Here is a 25597-nt window from a genome sequence, read left to right as displayed (position 1 = left end):
TTGTCAGTGCATTTACTGAGATACAAGCCCAGAGGGCATGCATGCAAAATGTCATGCAAATTACTGCAGCAGCTCATGAGAAGATTTTTAAACGTTTTACCAAGAAATGAAATGAGCAGAACATTGAAATACCCTGCATGCAAAGTCTGATAATCTCTCGCTGGCGTACAGTCAACATGTTATAGTCTTGTTATAGCAAACAAATATGACGTCATACATCCTTCTTATATCCTTCAAGCCTCCTGTGCTGTGTGTGTGCATATATAAATGTATGCTCTTGTAAATTTAAAGACATACATTTTAATAAGCTGCTGGAGTCGAAGGGTGGATGTGATCAGACTTGCATGGAGCCTACGGTGCATGTCGCTAATGCAGTTTTGCCCTTTTTATTGAAAGTGATGGGAATAGAAGAGGCCTTGTGCACTCCACCAAGTAGGTTATTTCTTTACCCGTATGTCAGGTTTACAGGCCCAGAACATTTCTGCAATGGTAGGATTGTGGAGTGTTCCCCGCCATGCTGAATATGCAAACTCATGTCAAACTGTCAACCAAGAGAGCTACTCAGAGCCTGGGAACTATTACGTTCTAGTTAGACCAGTATTCAATTTCTCATAAGCTCTTGTAAGAGCTTGATACAGGGCTGCTGAAGCAGATCCATGAGTACGACCTTCCCATGCAAAGAGAGAAAGATGTTAATGGTTTTCTGAGAATGTTCTCAGTAGTGTATTATGCTTGATTCTTTTAAAATGAGAGCTCTGAGAGCAACTTCAAGAACCTCTTTATGGATCACTTGAGGTAGGATCCTTTTTACAAAGCTGTACAGAACAGTGGGAGGTAAAATAGTGGTGTTCCATTCAATTAATGCATTAAATAAGTTAGAAACAGTAAAGAGTTCTGCTTTGTTACAAGTTTACAATTTATAAATTTAACGTTTTTAAATGCTGTTCTTTTCGATTGTCTATTCATCAAAATCCTGAACAAATAAACAAAATACACAAAATATTACTAAAAATGTTAATCAAGCACTATCCAGTTTTTGAAATACCCAGACCAGCCTGTTTGGCGCTAATAATGAATTCAAAAGTAGACACCCATCCCAAGCCAGTGCTGATCAGCATCCCACCCCCCTGTGACCCATGGTTTGTCTTTATGTGTGTTCAGAGCAACGGACTTTCATAATAATAAAAAACTGCGCTGACACACGATACAATAATTGTCGGCGCTAATCAATTAATGCATTAACGCGAAAATAACGAATTAACTTTCCCAGCCCTAATATATATATATATATATATATATATATATATATATATATATATATATATATATATATATATATATATATATATATATATATATATATATATACACACACACACCATATTTTTTCTATTTTTCTTTCAGCTGCTCTTACTCTAGAAGAGATTGTACCTCTTTTGGGATTTACTGATTTCCAGCATCAGTATTGCTCCACATTAAATCCAGACCTACCTTTTCTCACTCATTGATACATAACTGTCATACATAACTATGTGTACATATGCATAGATATTCTATCTTCTTCCTCCCTCTTATTCTTCTATTTCTTTGCTCAGTCTAGTTTTTTTTTTGCTCTTTCACTCTCTTCCCCTTAGGAATGTTGGCTTGAGCTCAAAAATCCTAAATCAACCACAGCTTGTCTTTGCTCCCTGGGCCCCACTGCTTTCAGGCTGTCACCCCACATGTGGATGTAGACCCCGTCTGGGATAGTGCGGATCAGCAGCCTCCGCTGACTTTTTAGGCAACCTGTCCTGAGCTCTCCAAAAAGTACAGTGTAACCTTTCCTCTATTTACTATATTTCTGTCATTTATAAAGGGTAGGGTATGTGGCAAAACACATAAGCAACTGTATTAAATAACAAATTACAGTGCGTCTGTATATAATCTACAATAATGATCAAATCTACATTGTGAAATCTACTTTTCTATCTTAAATAAATGTTTATAAATAAGGACTACACCAGTTGTTCAATCTGTTAAGCCCATAATCTCAGGTTCCTGTGGTAGTTGTTGTCTTTATTTAGCAACTTATGTTCATGCTATTTTTCTTTCTCATAGTTCCTCCACATGAGGCGCATATTCCTCAACTGGGCATAATATAGGAAATCTTATTAAAGGAATATGACAGTGGTTATTTGGCGGTGGCCCAAGGTGCAGGGTTAGCTCTCGCTTCTGGCCTTCATATGTCCTTTCCTCCCACATCCAGACACAAACACACACACTTACCGTCGCTCTACCTCCAAGCACGGAAGAGCGGATGGAGAAAAGGCAAACCCAAGTGGAAAAATTTGTTATACAGATGTCATGTGTGGAGGGCTGCTTTTCTGGATCCAGCTTCTCCTCCTCTTCCCTGCGGCCTCTTCTTCTCTTCTAATTCTCTACCTCTCCATGACCTTTTTCCATCTGATTATCTGCCTCTTTCTCATCTTTTTCTCTCGCTCTCTCTTTCAGTGCTGGCCTTTGTGTGGCTTTTTCGACTAATGGCACAGACTATTTTGGTTTGAATGTATTGAATCGCTTTGTTTATTCAGGCGCTCTTTGAAATATGCAGCTCTTAACGTCATCTTCATATTAAAGGAGTAAACCAATGTGACGTATCTTCTGGCCATCAAGGCAGTGCGCCTTAATCCAAGTAAGGCGACTATAACCCTTTCCTTTTTTTGGGCCGAGAGAGGATAATTCCCATTTGTACAGCTTTTCACTAGCTGGTTTAGCTTGAAATGGTCAAGGCATGCTGAGAATGGTTTAGCACAGCATAAAACTCATTTGATGGGACCAAGTGGTAATTTAGCTTGTAATTGTCTACCATTGTTAGTAAAGTTTTATTCTGCCTAAGAATGACTTTTTAAATGATTAAGCAAGATTGCAAGAAAAGCAGGCAGAAAGGGAGGGGAAATGCATTATCTGTGCTTTACACATGGCTTTTATGGCCTCAAGTAAATTCTCCACGTAAGTTTAAAAAGTATTTGATTGAACCTTTGCCCAAGGGCAAGATTGGTTTCGTATGCACATACTGAGGGTAGAAAAGAAGGTCTCCAGACTCCTTTGAAGACTGGGCATCAGTCAGGCAAGAGAGAGATGCATAAGCACCAATGCTACCAATACATATGTGTTCAAAGCATTTTGGTGTTTAAAATTGGACCAGAGATGCACTCATTTCATTGCATTGTATTGCACTGCACTGCTTTGTTTTGCACTGCATTGCACTGCACTGCAATGCATTCCATTCCTCTGGTACGTTTGAGTGCTCTGTGACATGAACTACTCATTGCAATTTGGTCAGTGCCTCAACGTAAATTTGATGACTTTGTATTTATGCATTTTATGGTAAATCGCAGTCATTTCAGAAACTGCTGTTTTTATTTTTTGACCTGGCTTTCTGCTCTCTCAGCACCCCATGAACCATTGCATCAGTTTCCCACTCTAGCCCAAATGCATTTCAGATGGAATTGCTTTGATGTGATGAATTACTATCGCCATAAATTGGTCACTGCTATTTTTTACTCACAGCACACTTTTTAAATGCTTGGTAGGTTGTATGTAGGTCATTCGGCAGCCCGTCCTACAGATGCCCTGTGCCTCTTCAGACTTTAAATTTAAATGCGTTTAGTAATGTTTTTGTTTCCTTTTAAAGAACACTTGAGCTCTGGCATCATTAAGTGTTTCCTTAATGTCTCTTTCCATTGAATGGTTCATTTGATGGTCGAATAAGATCTGGTTGCTACAATGTTACAATACTATGATTGAATTTAATACTCAAACACACATCCCATGCAATTTACAAACTATGAAAATGTAAAATATAAATGCCAGTTGTTTACCTTTCTCAGACCCATGCTGCTCTAATTGGTGATCGTAGCCAGACAGCTAAACTTGTTTTCAGAAATTTGCTACCCACCATTCACAGCCTGTCTGAGAGTGCCAAGAAGAAGCATTTAGCAACCAAATAAACAGAGCAGCGGCTGAGCTCATTTGCATTGACCAAATACCAATATATACAGTGGAAAGATCTGGATTGTAGCAACTGCTGCAGAATCTCAATAGCTTTTTCATGAGCACTGAAAAGCCAAACACATACAGAGAAACTATAGAGCTTGAAGGGGCTTGATATTGTGGTTGTACAACAGATTTCAAGGCCAGCTGAAAAATGCAGTCCTACATAGCTGTATCTACTAATAACAAAGAATTGACAGATTGGCAGTTATGGTGCTTTGGCAATGCAGAACTTAATAGTGACCACACAGCAGAGAGCCTGAGGGAGTCCTTTAATGAGATGTGATGTATATGTATAAGACCCCCATATGGCAGACGTTAAGACTGATAGCACTTCAAATAACAAAGGCCTTCTCTGATTATAACAGTATTCCCTGCTTTGGACATGATCTTGATTTTGCAGGTCATAAGGGCCTCCAAGTTTGTGTAGTTAATACCTCGTCGTGATGTCGTATCGATGTGCATGATTGGTGTCACATCACGTTAGTATCAGCACAGGCTCATTTAAAAAAAGTGCCTTTATCTACATTTTCGCTCCCAAAATACATATAGTTTCTAGCTGAAATAAACACCTTTGCTAGTTACAACAACAACAACTTTAATTCCTTTTCACACTAATTGATTACAGAATTATTTTTGCACGGTTTCCTGCCCAATGTTATTACCACCCATAGTGCATTATTTTTAAACTTATACATTGACGTTGAAATCACATAACCAGCTCCATATGGATTTTCTGACACGGTAAACTTGCTCTATAGCTCACCTGGTACAGCAATTCACTTGTGATGCAGAGTGCTCTGTTTGTCTGTTCTTGATTAAACTGAATGGATATTTAAACAGAAGTATTTCACATCAGCACCTGGTGGTGTTCTAGAAATACTTGATTGTTTTCAACTTAAAAGGTGAAATTTTTGAGTTTTATTTCGTAGAATTTTAGTAGGTAGTTTAATTTTGAATTAAGAACAATAGTTACATTTATGAGGGTCAGACTTTTGTTCTTCTTTCAATTTAGCCCATGTATTATGTTGAAGTTCTTTATAAAGATAATGGCCAACTGGCGAGTAACTGTTAAATGTGCACACGGCACATTTGGTCCTGGTTTGATAACAGGACTCTTTTATTAAGTTGAAAGCCTTTTATTGTACTCATTCAGTCTTGTTTTAACGCCAGACAATCTGGCTTTTGTTTGTGACATTTAGACATCATTCTATAGGAGGTATCTGTTGCTCAAGATGGCGGCTGGTCTGGTTCACTCAAGGACGGGTCAGGTAATTCTCACTGATGCTATCCTGTGTCATTACCAAAAGCCTTTGTCACGTTCTGGACTTTCGATCTCTCTCTTTTACTCTTTCTTCAGCCCTCAGCTTCAGTCTCCACCTTTAGTTTCTCTCTCACACTGTATGCTGGTCCCAAGAGAGCTCAGTTTAAGTTGGTCAAACTGGGTTGGTAGGCCTGTAGGTTGAGGTTAATGAAGAGGTGAAGTGAAAAGGTACACAGAGTCCCTGCTCTGTGATCGTGGCCCTACCTGCTCCGGTGAGGAGATTTTCCCTTTCTGTTGGGGTTAATGGATGGGGTGAGAAAGGGAGTCTTGAATACAGACCCTACTGCAAAAAGAATTTGTATTAAACGTCCTAAATACTTTTCTTTGTATGCATGTAGGTTTCCTATGGTTTTGGACAGCTTTCATATCATTTTGGGGAGAAATGTTCATTAAAAAGTTTAAATTAATGAGATAAGCAGTAAAGCAGTTTTGTAAATTTTATTTCTAAGACATTATAATAAACAGAACAAAGTACTTGTTTTCTTTTAGGTGTATAGATGTCTTGTATGTGTGTATTAATAGTATTTTAATGCCTCTTTTTTTATGTCGTGTTATTGACCCACAGGCTATGTGTGAAGTCCAACACGGTCAACATTTAGGGTTTGCTCCTGAGTTCAGAGAGCTGTAGCTAGTTATTGGCTCAGGGGACCTGTAAAGCAACACTTTTGGAGTCTTATGGCCCTCATAACTGCGCTCATATGTTAGCTTTTCTTTGCTCCCTCACCCTCTTTTTTTCCATCACACATCCCACTGAAGTGGCTTTAACCTCTAGCTTAAAAACAAAGAGTGTTTTGTGAGTGTGTTCCATACAGACCCTCACTGTTTTTCTCTTGTACACTCACTGGTGTTGATTCTGCTCTGGACAAAGGCTCCTCACTGGTGTGTGATGGCACACAGGCTGCCACTCGGTGTTACTGGGGCAGCAAACAGCTTGGGCGATGCGAGCAGAGCCTTATAACACAGTTTTATATTACAAAATATAACACACCATACACACACAACACAAAACTCTTCTCCACAACAAAAACACCTTGCCCCCTTCCCTTTTTTTGTGTGATTTTTCTTCTATTATTCAATTGTTTATTTATTTTTTTTTTTTTTATTGGTCCAAAAAAATTAAATATAGAATAAACTACTATTGTACTTTTGTGTTTTTTATTTTTTTTTCTTTTTCTTCCTTTTTTATTTATTAGTATTTTTCTTCTATTATTCAATTGTTTATTTTTTTTTTTTTTTTTTTTATTGGTCCAAAAAAATTAAATATAGAATAAACTACTATTGTTTACTTAACCTTGCATTATAATTTACTTTTAGATTGCATTTGCCATTATCTAACTCTCACTTAAAGTTAATCTTTAAAGGGATACTCCACCCCAAAATGAAAATTTTGTCATTAATCACTTACCCCCATGTCATTCCAAACCCGTAAAAGCTTTGTTCGATTTCATAACACAATTTAAGATATTTTGGATGAAAACCAGGAGGCCTCTGACTGGTCCCCCATAGACTGCCAAGTAAATAACAGTGTCAAGGTCCCTAAAAGGTATGAAAGTTGCCATCAGAATACTCCCATCTGCCATCAGACGTGCAATCTAGGTTATATGGAGTGACGGGAACACTTCATCTGTGCCACAATACAGCACTGTTTTCTTTCAAATCAAAGCTAAATACACGTAGAAACAGCGCATCCTTGTGGTGTGGATGATACAGAAGAGCATACACAGCATACAGTGATATGGAGAGACACAGATGAGACTGTTGGCAAATGAATTGTTAAATAAAGTCTTTATTTTTGTTTTGTTCTCTTACAAAAAGTGTTCCCGTCTCTTCATATAACCCAGATTGCACGTCTGATGACAGATGGAGTATTCTGATGACGACTTACATACCTTTTATGGACCTTGACACTGTTACTTGGCAGTCTATGGGACAGTCACAGGCCTCCTCATTTAATAACACGGTTGAATACAATAACAAAGCTTTTACGGGTTTGGAACGACATGGGGGTAAGTGATTAATGACAAAATTTTCATTTTGGGGTGGAGTATCCCTTTAAAAGCATAAATCATTTAATAACACGGTTGAATGCAATCTTTAGTGTAACGACATTTTTTTACACATTACATTATAATGATGTGATGGCTAAATGCACTTGTAGCATTTAAAATTACTCATTACTCGTGTAAATTTTTAGATAAAATTGAAAATAATAACAGCGACAACAATAATAATAGCAGCCATTTGATGGTTTTAAGCCATAACATGAAAATATATATCAGCTTATCGAAATTGGTAATAATTTTAATATTGATGCATCCCTAACAGATTACTTAGTTTTATGCTACATTATTACTCGTAAAGTATTACTTTTAAAAGTAGCGCTACCCAACCCTGGGAAGGATGCATGCCATTATACCGTGCCACCTTATAATCATGCTGTAAATTGCCATTTGTGGAACTGAACTTTTTGTAGAACACGCAGAGAGAGAATGCATCTTTGAAAGTCTGACAGCTTTGCAGAACACAGCGTGTCTTTCTATAGGCTGAGAGAGACCTGAAGAGCCTTCTGCGTTCTAGTCAGCGAATGTAAATGAGGTGAGGACAGCTTTTTTTTTTTTCACCCTATGATGTTTGGTTTACAAAGCTGGATTGGGGTGCACTTCCCTTATTTTTGTCACCCTCTTTCTCTGTCACTCACGCTTTGGGTGTCTTTCGCACATTCTCACTGTGTGTGGATTTACTGCATGTGACTGAGCTGTCACATGGAGCAGCAGAGAGCAGGCACATAGACATAAGTATAGTGTACTGTGATGTACTGTCCTGCTCGCATGGACGTACACACATTTACAGATAAATTTATGGAGGTGCAAGGAGCCTGTCAGTGCAGTCAGGATGTATTGTCACTGGTGTTAAAAAAAGCTCTTGGTGGACTGCAGTTTTAGCCAGCTGGCTGTCACGACTAGCTGTGTTTCTGACGGGTTTCTGGGTGGATGGTCTGTACGTTTTGAAAGGAATATGTTTCGATAGGAATAAATTTATGCTCTCTCTGTCCTTATTCGTTATCTTCTCTTTCTGTGTACTTTGGTGTGTTTCTATCTGCATATAGAATGGAACGCTCTCTGGGAGGGATAGGTGAGAACTTTGGCATGGACGAATACTTGGTGCCATCTGGTTTAATATGAGACTAAATGAACCATTATTTTCAGTCACATTGCAGGACAGTGACAAATCATGTTAAAAGAAGAGATATTGCACGCTACCAGCCGCCTAGGACACTGTCAGCTGTTCAGCTCCAATGAAGAATGCAAGAAACACCAGACTTATTCTGCATCACTGAACACATTCCAAGAAGATGAGTTTAGGAAGCAACTAAATTAATGCTCATCATTCAGGCATCTAAAGGACAGTCTACAGTGACAGTGACTTAAAGGAATATTTCACACAAAAAAGAAAAATCTGTCATTATTTATTCATCATGAATTTGGAACACAAATGAGGAACTTTAAGTATCTATTTTTTTGAATAGTTATGTTCAGCAAGAATGCTTTAAATTTATCGGACGTGACAGTAAAGACAAGTATAATATTTAGAAAAATAGAAAACAGTTATCTCAAATCACAAAAAAATCAAAAAATTCTGAAGGATCATATATCAGCATTGCCATCACACAAAAAAATACATTTTAAAATATATTAAAATAGAAAACAGTTATTTTAAATTGCAATAATATCTCACAATATTAACTGTTTTACTGTTTTTTGATAAAATAAATGTTGCCTTGTTGAGCATGAGACTTTTTCAAAACCGTTTAAAAAAAATCTTACTGAGTATGTGTATTGTGCATTCACATAATTTCTCTCCATTTTATAATATATAGCTGTATCAAGGGGCGATGTCTTGTCTTTAGATCCAGGAATATAGAGCTTTTTATATAGCATATATTTATATAGTGTATTTATACAGAATATAGTTGAGTTGGTCACACTAGTTTAGGGATCAGTTCACACCACTAAATAACTATTAACTATGACCTTTGCCTCAATAAACTTGCAGTAAATTTGCAGCTTATTGATAGTTAGTAAGGTAGTTGTTAAAGGTGCTGTATGTAGGATTGACACAGAGTGGTTGAACTAGGTATTGCAGTCCAAATTCAAAATACTGGAGAGGGTTTTTTTCACCCGGCCCCTCCTCCTCGAACTTGATGCACACGCAGGTTGCCAGATTGATGACACCAACAGGAACAATGCACTTGACGATGATAGAAATGTAATACGCTGTGTTTTCCACCAACTGGCAACCCGGGGTGCTGAACTACATTTGGGTAAACTGGCAGTGGGTGAGTAACACAAACCAAAACAGAGACCAACATTTTCAAAGGAGAATAACTGACTGCAGCATTGTTTTTCAGATAAACAAGCATGTTAACTTAGCATGTTTCTTAAATATCTGCAAACATATTATGGTAATTTTATGCTTTAGTAGAGTCAAAAACTTACATTCAGCACCCTTAAGTTTAGGTATGGGGTATGATTAGGGATCTAAAATATGGTCATGCAGAATAAGGCATTAATATGTGTTTTATAAGCACTGAAAAACAGCCAATATGCTAATGAGCGGCTAGTTAGTAGTGAGATCTGATCCTTAAAATAAAGTGTTACCATTGAGTTATATGGTGGTTTTGGCATGATAGTGAGCGAATAGTGACACAGTTTTCATTTTTACTTTTGGTCAACTTGCTGTTGGTTGTCACACTCCGACCCTAGAATGCAAGCAGTGGGATCTGAATGCCAGTCTGTTCTGAACAGTGTCCCCATGACTGAACCTACACACTTGCATTCACACAAACAAGTATCCTATAGTTTTGTGTGCATATGTGTCTCTGTTTTCCAAGGAACAGTCAATAGATACTTCCTCGGCCCAACTGTTGGATCATCTAGTGCATGTGTGTTTACAGTATGCGCTGACATGCATGTAAGAGTGTTCACTAAGAACTGAATATGAAATCTGTGTTTACACTATCAGTAGCACTGTGGCTTTTTTCCCCCAATACCAATACTTTTCAGCTTTGAATCCTGTATCAAGTTGAACCGATATAAATAATAATAATAATGGTCAAAGTTTTCTCAGATGAGGCGGAATTATTCCATAAACTTCAAGCCCCTTACAATCTGGAATTGGCTTTAATGACTGTTGTAATTATATAACAGTGTGATGGCTGCTATCTCTGGGTCTTTCCCTCCCGCAGGCCTTTTTCCCCTTTTTTCATGCTCATTCTGCTGGTTCCTTTCATTGATTCCATTGGACGGTCACGGTAATCCCTCTATAGAGTTCAGCTTGTCCTACCCACCTAGGCTTCCTTTCTTTGTCAGTCATCTTTTCTTGTTTTCCTTATAATGTCGATACTGGTTAGTGGATTTTGACGTTCCACTCCATATGGTGGCTCTGTGATGGTCACATGACCCTGTTCGCCCTCTTTAGTTGATACGGATGTGTGAATGAGCATGGATTTTTATTGGGTGCTGTGATGCTTCCCAGAGGCGAGTCGTGAAAGCATACCATCTAATACAGTGGCCTAGTGAAGCAGGGTTAATGCACTCAGGGTGACAGCGCTTGATGTGAGTTTTTTTTATTTTCCTTCAACAAAGGTCTGGTTAGGACAGCTATCAAGCAGATAATCCAGAGCCAGGGACGTCTTCTGAGGAAACTGCTTGTGTTGTCACGATCTCTGATGAGAATTTGGTTGTTTGCAGCAGTGTTTGTCCTCATCACAGTGGTGGGAAGATAATTAGGCTTGACGCAGTGGCTTGAGTGAGGGGTGTGAGGAAGACTGGTCGCTCAAGGCGCTGCAGGCGTCCCAGTGGACAGAGGTTAAAATGTTTGGACAGGGAGGACAGACTTTAAGCATCCCCTGGTAGTGACTAGCCTCATCAAAAATTAGCATGACAACCAGACCAGATACTGCAGCTGTCATATTCATCAAAAAATTTCTGTCTGTTTCTTTGGCCAATTAAATGGTTGCAGTCCTCCTTTTGGAGGGCCACCTTCTAGCAGAGTTTAACTTCAACCCTAACTGAACACATTTAAACCAGTTTATCAAGGTCTTCAGGATCACCAGAAACTTCCGGGCTGGTACATTTTAGCTAAAATTCGCAGGAAATTGGTGCATTACCAAAGCAAAGATCGTTCCAAATGGTAGATACTTCATTGGCTGCCTCCAAAGATAGCCCATTAAATAAAGTTTAATGGAATTGTATATATTCCCTCGGAAAGCAATTCCATAACGCACTGTGATGATTTCTGTAGTGCAGAGCACAATTTGGGTTGCTGCCTATGGAGTAAGTTCCAAATTGGACACTTATGAGGCTCTGTTTCAGTTAGGATGCTGGCATAGAGGACAGATGTTCTTGTAGGCACTAGGCAGCTCACTAAGTTTTGGAACAGATCCTGTTACCCTGTTCCAAAAACTTGAGCTGCCTCATTACCTAGTATTTACTATGGCTTCTGAAAGCATTCATAATGTCATGGAACCTGAGCATAAGCATAGGCAACAACTTCACATGCCACAAAGTTGATTAAGGTAGAGCTTGAAGTTAGCATGTTGCTATGAAAAGCAGTCAGTTTACCAATTAATCAGTTACCTCACCAATGGTCATGAGCTTTGGATAGTAGGGATGTAACAATATCAAAATCTCACGATATGATATTATTGTGATATGAAGTCGACGATACAATATTTATTGCGATATAAAAAAAAAAAAAAAAAAGACAAATGAAGAATTGGGAAAATATTAAATATTGTATATTTGAAAGTTAAATGGTTCCATCTAGTGCACTTCGACAATTCAAAATTAAGAGCTCCAGCCCATGTTTCTTAACTAAGACAACTTAAGTCAAAAAAAAAAAAAACCTTCAGTGAATTGACTTGTACCTAAACTTTAAAGGGTACTCTACCCTCTTTTTATTTGTGATATATTGTCTCAGTCTACATTACATTCACATTGGTGTTTTAGGAATCCAAACAATTTGAATATAATAATATTAATAACAACAACAATGACAGTAGTAGGCATAGGTTGTAAAACAACTGCACTGTAAAATAAATGACAATGAATATTTCATAGGTATATTATTTTTGCTTTACACTACAGTAGGGAAATTACAATTCTTCTTTTCTAATTTCTAAACTTGAAAGAGATATTTTGAATTTGGACTGCAGTAACGTTACCCATTTAAACCGCTAGCTGTCAGCAATTTATACTGCACTTTTAAGCTTTTATTTTAATGGAAACGGCAAAAGAGCTTTTATTTTGAAGATAAACTCCAGTTTCAATGAAAACAGGCTTACAAAAACACATCTCACTACAAATCTAGTGAAATGCTGTAATTATCTGCCGAAAAAATAAAGCCTAACTGGTGGCTGTTGGATTCCCAAACGCACGCTAAACTCACAGCACATGCAATAATTCACTGCATTCATTCACTGTGAACGGAACCGTTCTGAGGAGCGGAAAACAGCGGATCACAAGCTGATCGCATGAACATTGTGTGCACTTTGCAAAAACACACTCAGCAAAAACAGACTTGATGAAGGGATTAATCCATATAGTGCTTTCAGTTTTAGTTCGTTTGATAGATACTGTGCCAAAGCATAATGGCCCAAAACAAATATATTTTAAAAACCACAAGACCTATCGTTTCATATCATCATGTGACCACGATAATATCGAGACAATTTTGCTATTGCAATATGGCGATATAGATAATATATACTGTACAGTATGTGATTGTGGGGGCATTCCCACAGCCCTAAACATGGCGCATTGGTTGCTTTACCTGTCAGTCATATGGGCACCTGGGTGGTTTTTGGCCATTCAAAGCGGCCAAGGTTACCAGAGCTTCTGCTGTCATTCACTGAAGCAGATCAGTATGTTTTAAAGCAGGTCAAATCCTAGTTTGGATCCTTTTCTTAATCTTAGTCTGGGTCTTAATGATTATTTATGACCACAGCTGAGATTTAAGCCCACTTGGTCTTTCCTCTACAATGGTATGGTATATTTAAAGCAGACATTGTAACTGGATTAATTAGCAGCTTTGTCTGTTTCTTGTACATCCATTTGTAAAAGCTAAACAAGGATTCACTATTCCAAACAGCCAGTCAGTTTTCCTGTCAATAACTCTTTAATAATAACCTTGCTGAAGGGCTGGGGGAAGGGTACTTCCAACCAGTGGATGGGATTTTATTTAGGCTCTTCACTGCTTTGTGTATTTTAATGATATTTTTTCTAGCTGTATTTACATACAAGTAGTTTTATCTCGTGCCAGCACAGCAGAGATTCTCGAAACTGGTCCAACCGCACAAACCCCAAATTCTCTCTTCCTCTCTGTCTCTCGCTCTCTCTTCTCCTCTCTGTCATGAACACAATCACCACATTTACACACATACGGTCTGTGCGTCTGGACACCCTGCCATAAATTATACTTTTGACAAGCCTGGCTGCATTGTAACCCACCACCCCCAGCCCAGCCCAGCCCCGCCCCTAACCCTGAGCTAACCTACGGCCGAGAGCTGCCCAGCTGTGGTTTGCTATTCAACGTGGCCTTGTCTCTTCCTTCAGACAAACATGCACACTTTCTCTGTCTGTTATGCTATCTCACTCATGCTCTGCCTATTCTCTTGCCTCCTTTTTGATTGCTGCTCATGATGCATTTGTTCCCCGGCTGAATCGACTCTTTGGCTTGGGCCTGAGCCATGCCCTTGTAATGACACCATGGCTGAATTTTTATACGCACACACGTGGAATTGCGTATGCAAGCCACACAAAGGAAATTTACAATGTCTAAACTTGAGCTTCTATGTGATTAATAGCAGATGATTTGTTTGAATTGCATTCGTGTGTATTAGGATGTCAAATGCATCATCATTTGGTGAATGATTTGGTTGATTTAGTGAAATGCATTGTCTCTAATAAACATGCTGTAAATAATTTAATTCAAAACGTATGTTTTTTTTATTATTATTTTTGGAGGGTTTTAAAGGCAAATATGTAATATATGTAAAAATACATATCATTTTGTAACATTTATATTAACATCTATCTATCTATCTATCTATCTATCTATCTATCTATCTATCTATCTATCTATCTGTCTGTCTGTCTATCTATCTATCTATCTATCTATCTGCAATAGCATACAAATTTGTTCACATTTAAATTAATTAAACATGATTAATCCAAAATAAAAGTTTTTTACACAATACTGTATATGTGTGTACTGTGTATATTTATATGTATATGTAAATCTAAACACATACATATATGTATGTAATATATATTTATGTATGTGTGTGTGTGTGTGTGTGTATATATGTATATACATTTCTTAAATATATACATAATGTGTGTATATTTATATATAAATATAAATATACACAGTGCACATGCATTGTGTAAACGCAAACTTTTATTTTGGATGCGATAAATCAATTTGACAGCACTATTTTAAATTAGAAATTTTTATCTATGCATATATAAACTTTATATTTATTTCTTAACATAAACCATAAAATGATTTTTAATATTAACTTTTCAATATTTTAAGTTGTTTTAATAATTTTAATTGTTCCTTCGCAGCATTCATAATTAGGGCCCAAGCACTGGTGGTGCGAGGACCCTCTTGGAATTGCTCCGTTTATTACCTTATTTGTGTTTTCAAATATAAATATGAACAGATTATGGTATTTTTAATATTTTAACTTATTGAAATGTTGTAAATTTATTTTGTTTGTATTATAATTTGTTAATTTATTTGTTATATTACATTTGTTAATATTTATATTAATATTTAACTTTTTTGGTGAGTATTGGAATGGTAGAGTGCGCACACACACACACACACACACACACACACACACACACACACACACACACACATTTTAATGATAGTTTTATTTTTGGATATTTAATTACAGTAATATTTTACTTTATTTTTGTGGTATTTTAATGATCAAGTAATGACAAGTTGGTATTGTGACAACCCTGCTGGTTAAAATAAAAATATATTTAAATATCACTTTTTTTTATATTTGCCTTTTTAGTGTGTGTGTGTGTGTGTGTCTACACACATGCACATTGCTTTCCAAAGATGTCACATTACTTTAGCCTCTGCTTGTGTGGTGGATTACGAAGGTGTTATTTGCATGTTTATGATGTGTGTGTATATTTTGTCCTTTAGTCAGAGGCAGCATGGAGGGCTTAGTGGTGGCTGGTGTCAGGGTGGAAGGTCATATGACGTGGAATGTACCATAAGTGCAGGGGAGGGCAGATGGGAATATCGCAGGATGAAATACAGCAGGGGAGATCGAACCATACGTGTCCTTCCCTTTCCCCTGGTACTGCCTTTCCCTCAGACGGCTGTAAACCCTCCAGATAACAGCCTCTTATACTAGCAGCATTAATCATTAAAGTGTCCTCAGTGTAATGCAATGAACCCATACGCATGGCATGATGTATCCTATTCGAAATGACCTCAGGAAAGCACTTCATTACGGCTTCTCTGTTGCCAACACGCTTAAGCCCTTATTTCAAGACTTAAATTCCCATCATGCACTCTTTCGCATCCGTTCTCCAGACCAAACAAACCACAGATATTTGAAAGAGCCATCTACAGGATGTGCGCCGTGTGCCGGTGTCCCTGAGGGGCGTCCGTGTTTGTGTTTGAATGATCTAAAGAGCTTAAGGCCCCTGGCCGTGGGAGTTTGGGATTGACCCAAAGAGGAAAGTGCAAGGTCTAGAACCAAAACAAGAGAAGCCTGTTGTTCTCTATCTCTCTTCCTCTCTATCTTACACCTCTCGCTGGAGGTAGCGCATTAGTTATGTTCCCATTGGATTGGGTTCTGACGCGTCTCCTGCGGAGTGGCGGCCCAAACAGTTTAGATCAAAACTCTCGGATCATCCTCAAAGTGCATTATTAATCAAACAATACTCATGCAAGACCTGCGTCAGCTTATTAGAGAACAGATGAATGCTCTGAATTAGTTTCCAGTAATGACATGGATTTGTAGAGTTTCACTAGTATGACATAAGCTTTCAGAGTCTTTTTCCCCCCATCTCAGGGTTTGGTTTTCTCTGCTCGGTCGCTTTCTCATAGCTCACTGACAGACGACTGTACACTATGTTCTGAAGGTTAAACTCATGCTTGAACTCTCCTTCCCACACACTTGTGGTTCATGAGAGAGGAGACGCTGTCCGGCGGTCTTCTGTCTGTAGGGCAGACGGGATTGAGGAATCTAGTCATAAAAATGGAATTTACTGTACAGCACAGAATGTCACGGAATTTGCCAAAGTTTGGATGATTAAATCAAAAGTAGGGCTTTATACCATATCAAATTGTGAAGTGGACTAGTGTCTGTGAATAGACTGCGAGTGAAATATGAAGTCATCCTCAAGCATCTGTTATGTTTGTGGTGTTTTCAGTTGTCTTACTATATGAGGACGCTCACAAGTATTTCACCATTTATTTGATTAAAACTATTGTCACATACACACAAACACAAAGGTCACTATAATCCCCCCAAAATAAAATCATGACAAAAATATATTATTATTATTATACAGTACAATTTACTTTACAAAGTAATGATGATACAGTTTATTATAGCATTATTTTTTAGGAATATCAAATGATTTTTTTCATCTGTTTTAATTTAAACAGTACCATTTCTGTTGTAATTCATGTTGTTTGCCAAAAAATGTGCAGATTTCATTTGATTATATTTTAAAATATTACCTAAATTGTTTTATGCATTCATTTGGTTACCACTATTTTTGAGAATAAATGTGTGTAAAATAATAAAACAAAGAATCCAGACAAATTAAAGCATACAACACCAAATGTATTTATTAAAATGTGAAAGATTTTAATAAATCAAAAGATTTACTAAAATTAAATTAAACCATTAAAACAGAATTTAAAAAATAAAAATAATCATTCAGTTATTTTAATTATTATTTATTTTATTAAGTAATGTATTTTTAATCCAGTGCTTATTAATATATCGAGCATCCTGGAAATAAACACCAGTAAATGTCTTAGATGAGCAAACCGAAACCTGCCTCTGATTAGATTGAAATAATTGCTGTGTGCTTTAAGGGTTTTTTTTTTTTTCTTTTTTTTTCACTAATGTGGTGTATGTGTGATAAAGTTCATGGGGTGTGTCTGCGAGGCTAGTTCCACGTGGAAGTGTGGCAGCATGCCTGCGCAGCGTGTGTAATCACAAGTGCAAATCAAAATAAAAGAGCAGCCAAATCACTTGGAAAGGGACAGACAGACTGAGTTTTATATAGAGCATTTTACAACTCCTGACTGTAAATGCAGGCTTCATTCAAACGCAAGCCTCTGATTGGCTGTCCAGTTTGGAATGTCTGCTACTTGTCGTTATGTGTGTTTATGTGAAAGCTGCTGAGTGTGGTAGAAGATCTGCAGCCAGGATTTAGGAAGTGTTTGATGTTGCCATGCAGATTCCTTATGAAGCTCAGCACATTCATGGAGTGTGTGAGGTTGGTATGGTTTAGATGATCAGAGGACATCAGATGCGGTGTGATCAAAATTGTAGTTGTGCTGCTTTTGTTTTATTTGTGTGAAATTAAATTGCTTCATGTGAATCTGTCACGTCAGGTTGCTTTATGTGTTGTTGATATTTGCAGCTGTTGATTGTCCCCAAAATGAGGGAAATCACAGACTTTTGGATTCTTGCACGTTCTGAAGAAAACGTGTGCAGACACAAATCAGCAGGCCCAAAATAGAACAGGCACTAGCCTGCCTGTGTAATTAAGCACAGTATTTCAAGGAATCTTAAAACACACACTTAGAGAGGACGAAAAAATCCCATAAATTACATTTTCAATATATATTTTTTTTATTTATTCTTTTCCCAACCAAAAATTGGAAATATTTTCTTTCTTTTTTTTATTTTACTTGTATTTAAAAAATAATTTTTGTAGTTTGTAGTTTGGTTTTTATTTGGATTTAGTTTAGATTTTTCTTCATTGCATTAAATCAAATATAAATTGAGGGGGAGGGAATATATATAAATTAAATATAATATATATATATATATATATATATATATATATATATATATATATATATATATTATATATATATTATATATATTTTCCTTAAATATAAATATAATATATTTTCCTTTTATAAATATATATATATATATATATATATATATATATATATATATATATATATATATACACACACAAAATTTCATGTGAACTGCCCACATAAAAATACAAAAAAAAAGGAAAGCAAAGCTTTTCTCAGAAATACCTTTCTGAGCCATTTTTGTTATTACTTTTTGCCAATTAGTGCCAAGGTCATTTTTTATCACTTTCTAGGTGTTTTTGTGTTTCACTTAAATAGTTCTGTAGCATTACATGATTTTTTTAAAGTGCTTATATTCCATGTAATCTCTAAATGAATACAAGGTCATAAAAAATGCCCTGTTTCAGATCTTGTACCTGGACGTGGCGGGATGGGATGAGTTTGGATGTCAGATAAATTTACACCCAAAACCCCTGATGGAGATTTATTTCAGCTATCAGAGAGCTAATACTGTTGGCTTTCAACTCAGTGGCTTTAGATCTGTTATCTATATCTAGAAAGCATCCATGCCAGAGTTGTAATTAAAACAAGGACTCTATTGGCAATTTGAGACGAAGCCTTTTAAAGGAAAAGCCCCTCCGTTTTCCCTCTGCTCTCCCCAGAGGAAGCTAAACCTTCTGTGAATCTAGCATCACTGCTGAATAGACAGAGTACCACAACTTTGTCATAATTTCATACTTTTAGTGGATCGTTCAGCTGCAGTCACTGCAGTGTGTTTTCATTCATACATTCATACCGTGTCGGCAGGAGAACAGTGTGCATTAGTGGTACTGTCCATTGAAAAAAATCTTGTTTTTTTCATACACAAAGGCGTCTATTCATGTAACTGCTGTGCAGCTGACAACAGACCTGCTCTCAAAAATAAAAGACCAAAAAGGCTTTGAAGTGTGTTTCACACCAGCACAGAATCAAAAGTTTAGCCACAGCTTATTTTTGAGAGCAGGTATAAACAGCTTGGTCTATACATGCCTTATAACTGTTTTGTTTTGTTTAACTACTTGGTTTTTCCCACAATGTTAAGCAAAAGAAATGCATCTGGAAATCGTCTGATTTGATTAGAATAGCTGGATTGAGTTGTTGAATAGAAGATGAGTATTTATTGGAAAGGCCACATGCATATGTGCACATATACACATTCTCTAAACTAGTGGTTCTCGAAAGCTTTTTTGATCCTGTGAACTTTGTCTGAGACAATATTCAAAGGCCATTCTATCTAACCTGATGTGTATATAAAAACAAATACGAATTTACACTGCTGTAACCATAAGCTATGCAGTGGTTGATTAGTCGTGATTTCATATACTATTAACAAACGGACATGCGCATTATTTTTAATAATCTGAACGTTTATGATTAATAAGATTTTATAATTTTTATTTACATTATGCTTTTTATATAAAAGTTGATTTAATGATTTATATAAATTTATATTGTACAATTATTGAAAAAAAACATGAACTGTAATTTAGACTGAGCCACTTTGCGATACAAACAAATTTTTTTTCAAAACTGGTTGACTGGTTTGGGTTTTGTTGTTCTTTGACAAAACAAAAATCTCTGCTTTCAAAATGATTGTTAACTGTTATGGCAAACTCATTGTGGCATCTAAAAATTCACATTTCCTTTTATGTATATATTCTAGCACTAAGTGCTGCTCGGTGTGGGTTATAATTAAGCCAGAAACTTTATATATATATATATATATATATATTTTTTTTTTTTTTTTTTTCTGTAGCCTATTTCAGCTTCTTTCAAAGCTGCTTTTAAAGTAAGTGTTTTTAGTAAAGCATAGTATTACTGTATGGACCAGCATTATAATTGTGTAGGGTTAAGTGCTTTCAGTCATATGGCACTTGCTCTCCCAGTGTGGGAGTTTGGAGCAACTCCTTTGAGCAAACAGATAGTCTGATCTCTGACCTGAGCTAATCAGGCACAAATTTGGCATGTCAGAAGCCTGTCTTCACGTCCTGCGCCTCCACTTCTATTTATATACTCCCTGAACCTAGATTTTCCCTTTCTTGCCTTTAGTCTGTGTGACATCTGAGTTCATCCATTCTCTCTTAAATTGAAACATTATGACATCAACACCCTCCCCCCCAAAAAGGTCTTGTTGAAATCTGATTACATAACCAGATTAACCCCAGAGGTTAAGACCTGCCACCTAGTGTTGCTAGTCCAAAAAAAAAAAAGTAGGATTGTTTATTTTTGAGAGCAGTTCTTTTAGCTTCAGGTCTTTACCGTTGCCTTATAATTTAGTGGTGACAATGATGCATTGATTTGAGACATTTCAGGAATGTACATGTTAATACCTGTTGCAGCACTGGAATTGAACAAGATGATAGTAACAGAAGATGTACCAACCCACACTTAAAAAGGAGAACACCGTGTTTTTAGAAAAGGGCGCAGCGGTGCTTATCCGACAGTTATCTGTGTTTTCTTTGTAAACAGCTTATTCGCTGTAGGGTTGGTATTGGGATGTGGGAGATTAGCTTTCCATCAAGACTAAAGGAAAAGCTCCAATGAAGGAAGGAGTTTGTGGGGTCCTAGGAGAAGCTTAGGGCGGTTGCTTTTCTTTGTTAGCCTTTGTGCTGTGTGGCCTTGCCTGTTTGTTTTCCATATTTCGCATCTGAACAAGCCTCTTTTGATTTCTTGCAGGACGGCGACCAACAGTTCCAGCAGACCCAGGCCTGGGGAAATCATTAACCAAAAACAAAGCACAACAGGACACTGGTGGGTTGTGTGGCCTTACCTCTCTGTCTTGTACAGTAGCTGAATATATGTGATATGCTCCATCAGAATGAGACATGTAAGTTGTAATGGGCAACTTTTTGACCATTTTGGATTTTGCTGTTTTTGAAAAGAAAAAAACGACAAAGAAATTCAAAAACTTTTTATTTACCTAAAAGGGATAGTTCACCCAAAAATGAAAATTTTATGTTTATGTGCTTACCCCCTGGGCATCCAAGATGTAGGTGACTTTGTTTCTTCAGTAGAACACAAATTATGATTTTTAGCTTCAGGCGTTGCAGTCTCTCAGTCATACAATGCTTGGCAATGGTAACAGAATCTATGAGAGAGAAAAAAAACATGCACAGACAAATCCATATTAAACCCTGCGGCTCGTGACGATACACTGATGTGTAAAGACACAAAACGATCGGTCTGTTCAAGAAACTGAACAATATTTATATAGTTTTTTTTTTACCTCTGATTCACACAATGTCCGAACTTTCTATTCATCAAATTAAAATAAAGTCCAAAATATTCATTCAAGAATAAACTATTGAGCAGCACAACCATGTTCAATTGTGATAATAATAAGAAATGTTTTGATCACCAAATCAGCATATAAGAAAAGCTGAAAATTAAAAATATATACTAAATATAATATAATATAATGTATTAAATTAAAATTATATTTCATAATACTATTATTATTAAATAAATGCAGCCTTCGTGAGCATAAGACTTGAAACATTTTACTGACCCCAAACTTTTGAACAGGTCAGTAAGTAAATAAATATATGAGAATTGTTAGTTCTTAAGTTTTCATGACCGCCACCATTTAATAAAACGCTTTGGAGTCAAAGCATATTTATGCCTTTAGTAAGCAGATACTTGAATTTTTTCTTCAGCACACAAAACTCAAAATGTGTTTCTGGTTCAGAATAACACCAAATGATGTAGCACATCACATGTCCCTGATTAATGTATAGCGCTGACCGCTTCCGTGAGACTTCCTTGGTTCAACCAGGCTACCAAATAGGGTGAAATGCGATGGTCCAGAAGCTTCGGGAAAAATATATTCTTTATTGGGAGGGTTGGGCTGGTGTTCGAAAGCCTTGGTATAAATGGCATCTAGTCTAGCCATTCTTAAGAAGGAAATGGGAGACACACATTCTCGGAATTCCAGCCTACTGTATGTCTGGCTGAAAAATGTGCCCCTTCTCAGCGCAGAGAGTTTCTAATACCTCCAAATGGAATTCAACACCCTTTGAGTCTAGGCTTGCAAACTTTGTTTTGTATTCATGTAGAGGATGTGTTTTTCCAGCAGGTTATCCCAGTATGACAGATGTCCTGCACTGGGGTCTCAAGATGAAAAACTATTTAGGTATCATTTAGATTAGGAGGTGTTTTCTACACCTGTCTGCAGCTAGATTGTCCTCTACTGAAGCTTAGCTGTGTCAGGAAAGAAAACAGTTTTCCTCTTTCCTCTCTCTACTGTCCCGCAGGCAGCTGCTGTAGATGAAGCATAATTGCAGTGTAATCCTGGCCCTAGTCCTAAGGCTTTAAAAAAAAAAAAGCCGCAGAATAGATAATACCAGCTGTTTGCTGTTGCACAGATGTTGGAGAGAGCACCTCTAAACCTACTCTGTCGCACTTTCAGTTTGGTCATCAGCGTGCGAGAAAGAGCGTATCTGTTCCCAGATGGACAAATATATGTCTCTGCTGAATAGGGGAAAAATAGTAACTATTATATATTTCAGTTTATATGATGCTCAAGAAAAACATATTTGAGCACATTTATTTATTATTTGTTATTTGTCTTTACTCTTCACCTCAAAAACGAATGCTAACTCTAATGCTGAAAAGACCCTTGATATGGAAAATATAACTATAATTTGTTTATATAACGGCTCTTGTTCAACTAGTTTTCTAAGTGATATCCATCAAAACTACTTTCTTATTGTGCTGCTACTTATTGTGTTCAATGAAATTATAGTGTATATACATTACCATTCAAAATTTTGGGGTCAGTACGATTATTTTTCTTTGAAACAAATTTATACTTGATCAGCAAGGAAGCATTAAATTGATCAAAAGCAACAGTAAATGCCTTTATAATGTTACAGTTATTTCTATTTCAAATAACTGTTGTTCTTAGGATCTTTCTACTCTGGGGAAAAAAGAAACAGATCACAGTGCCAGAGTTTCCACAAGAATACAACACAGCTGTTTTCAACATTATTTAATAAGAAATGTTTCTTGAACACCAAATCGGCATATTGCTATCAAAGGGATAAATTACATTTTAAAATTGACAACATTTGTTTTAAATTGTAATAATATTTCACAATATTACTGTATTTTTGATTGAACAAATGCAGCCTTGGTGAAAACAAAAACCATAAAACATTAAAGGGAGAGTTCACCCAAAAATAAAAATTGTGTTGTTAATTACTCTACCTCATGCTGTTCAAAACCCATAACACTTTTGTTCATCTGTGGAACACAAATTAAGATATTTTTGATGAAATGCAAGAGATTTCTGACCGAGAATAAGTTGCGATGAGGACCAGCTACATATTGACATACTGTAGCTTCATAACATTACGGTTAAACCACTGATGTCAAATGAACTATTTTAATGATGTCCTTACTACCTTTCTGGGCCTTAAATTTGTCTGTTGCGTTGCTGTCTATGCAGGGTCAGAAAGCTCTTTGATTTCATCAAAAATATCTTAATTTGTGTTCTGATGACTGATGTCTTTATTAATGCAATTAATGACAGAATTTTCATTTTTGGGTGAACTATCCCTTTAAAACCCTTAACTTTTGAATCTTTTTAAGAGCCGAAACCACTGGTTCATGCTACACACCCCATTTTTTTAGTGTATAACCAGACAAACCAGGTGAACTGTTTTGGCTAAAGAGAAAAAAAAAACACTGTAGATAAAAAGGAACACATTTAGAAACACAGGGTAGCATACAAATGCAAAGTTAATGGGTAGCAGTTAAGTTTCCAGAACTTTCCCTGCATAAAACACTAACAAGACCAGAATGAATTACCATGTTGGTTTATGCTGGTTTGGTGTTATTAGTCTGGCAGGTGGGAAAACCCTAACCCACAACTGGTGAACTTGCTGGTGAAACTAGTTAGAAGGTCTGTTGGGGACAGCAGCTCTCAAAACATAACATATGCTTCGGAACAGCTATGCTTGTGTTCTCTTTGAAATTCTGAAATTGGTGTTGCAGAAAAGAAACCAGAGCCAAATGTGATATCCATTTTCTTTAGCGGACTCTCAAGAGGTAAGAGGCCCTGTACTTGTGTTATAGTGCTTCACGCTTTGGGGTTAGAGGGGTGTTGGGGGAACTAGAGTTTACAGTATATTTTTCAGTTACAGTCTTATGTTCTTAACACCTCATAAATTACACCTGCTGCGACGCCACCAACGCCCGATGAACCTCAAGCATGCTGAGGGGACGTGAAGTAAGCAGTGAGATCTGTGCAGGATATTGCTTTTCCGTGACCCCCCCCCACCCTTGAGCTGCCTTTTTTTCCAGAGAGAGGGCTTAAGATTGGATAAAGATCTCACTCAAGAAATTGCCTAGTTTGGACCCAGTGAAACAAAGTGATAGAGTTCACTCTCATTGTTCAGGAACCTGAAAATACTTTAGTTCATTCATGCAAAATTAAGTTATGTATGTATACAACAACAACAACAACAACAACAACAAAAAAATTAATCAAAATCATTCATGTTTAATTTGCGTTATAACTTGTATTAAAGTGGAAGAGGATCGTGCTCCGTTGTTGAGTTGCCACAGCAATCTGTCAAAATGGCATTTATTGTTTAAATTTTGTGATATAATGTGCAGGATTTAAAATCTGAGACTTTGTTTCTTATCAGAAGTAACAGCTCAAAGCTCTTTTTGATAACTGGATTGGAGGCACATTACAAATAATGCTTTGTGAAGAGAAAAAAACATACCCACCAAACAAAATTCAAACTGAAATGCCGTTTATTATACATAAAAACTACAGTCAAATAGTGCAGATAATTGCCAACAACATCTCATCAGCTCTTTCTAAACATCAGCCAATGGCCAATAGTGCAGATAATTCCTTTTATCGGCCGATACCGATTATTGGCCAGAACATCAGTACATCCTGAATATATACTGTATTTAAAAATGTTACAGACATGGTTTAAAATTTATATTATATAAAAAAATAAAAAAGTTATAAGAAAATAAATAAGATAAATAATTAGAATAAAATAAAATTAAGCATGAAAACAATTATTAATGAAATTACAAATTATTAACGAAATAATTAAATTA

General features: G+C 36.6%; 1 protein-coding gene across 5 annotated transcripts in view; it reads left to right on the top strand.

Moving 5' to 3' along the window:
• The window catches only part of LOC109100142 (thyroid hormone receptor alpha), a 142626-nt gene that overhangs the window by 31593 nt on the left and 85436 nt on the right, over positions 1 to 25597 (top strand). For 3 of the 5 annotated variants that reach the window (XM_042735416.1, XM_042735413.1, XM_042735417.1), the window contains exon 2: positions 21188 to 21262. The gene's annotated coding sequence lies outside the window, so the exon portion shown is untranslated. Of the gene's footprint in view, positions 1 to 1634; positions 1807 to 21187; positions 21339 to 25597 lie in introns of all 5 variants that reach the window. The other 2 variants (XM_042735415.1, XM_042735414.1) reach the window with 2 other exon arrangements.

This window comes from Cyprinus carpio, chromosome B12 (genome assembly GCF_018340385.1).
Source record: "Cyprinus carpio isolate SPL01 chromosome B12, ASM1834038v1, whole genome shotgun sequence".
Lineage (NCBI taxonomy): Eukaryota > Metazoa > Chordata > Actinopteri > Cypriniformes > Cyprinidae > Cyprinus > Cyprinus carpio.
This window is presented reverse-complemented; position numbering and strand designations above follow the sequence as displayed.